The sequence below is a fragment of the Cyprinodon variegatus genome, unplaced genomic scaffold, assembly GCF_000732505.1.
Source record: "Cyprinodon variegatus isolate N-32 unplaced genomic scaffold, C_variegatus-1.0 Scaffold886, whole genome shotgun sequence".
Classification (NCBI taxonomy): domain Eukaryota; kingdom Metazoa; phylum Chordata; class Actinopteri; order Cyprinodontiformes; family Cyprinodontidae; genus Cyprinodon; species Cyprinodon variegatus.
Window position 1 is genome coordinate 284,832 of NW_015151339.1, and position 1,148 is coordinate 285,979.

Sequence of the window (1,148 nt, forward strand, 5' to 3'; positions counted from 1 at the left end):
GTTGCCAACTCAGCGACTTTTCAGACCCCTCCAGCGACTATTTTTCAAAAAAAGCGACTAGCGACAAATCTGGCGACTTTTTACGGTGTCACGGCAGGCAAAAGCCGCCAGTGACACCGTAAAAAGTCGCCAGATTTGTCGCTAGTCGCTTTTTTGAAAAATAGTCGCTGGAGGGGTCTGAAAAGTCGCTGAGTTGGCAACACTGCAACTGCGGCGCTGACTCGCTCCGCCATATTTTTTTTTCTTCCCCCGGATGACGGCGGCGGCGGATGGTGCATTAATCGCGCGACACAACTAATCGATGATTAAATTCATTGCCAACGCTTTTAAAAGTCGATTTTTATCGATTTATCGATTCATTGTTGCAGCCCTAGTCGTGATAATATCGTATCGCGACATGTATCGAATCGCAACACTCATGCCAATAATCACCTCTACTTGAGATGTGAACAAAACTGTCTCATGTGTAAACTTGTTTGTAAAAAAGTGAAGCCCCACTCGAGCGAGCAGACGTGACACAGCGGGGACAGTTGACGTATGAGCTGCATTATCTTTACTGCACAAACCATATTTGCAGCCTTGTCTGTAACATCTACAGAGTGTTTGCTCGTCAACCCCCATTTTTTAATGTCTATATTTGCAGCTGTCTGGCTTGAAGTCATCTTGAGTGCATCTTTCCTGCTCATTTGATTGTGAACGTCACGCGCGTCACTATAAAACTAATCGATCTCATTCCCTAGACATCAATTTTGCAAAAATGTAAAGGAAACGATCCAAAATCGATTATATCGTTTTTTTTTTGTTGTTTTTTTTACCCAGCCCTAGTGAATAATGGGAAATGTTGTGGGAAGCGGAAGTGTGATCAAAAACCTCATTGTGAGCAGGCAGCATCTAAAAGCATCTGAGTCTGCAGAGTCCTGAAAGTTGTGATCCAGGTGGATCTGGAAGAATATAGACTGTAAAACACTTCCAACACCTGGGATGATGTTTTAATCCATAAATTAGGATTACAGTGCTGTAAATTGGGATTTCTAATTATCATTCTCATTGCTTCATGTGGCTGTTATGACACTGCCATGGTCTATAACCATGTTCATAAAGTTACCTGTGATATCATATTCCCATCTGTTTCTTATTGGAGCCAAATT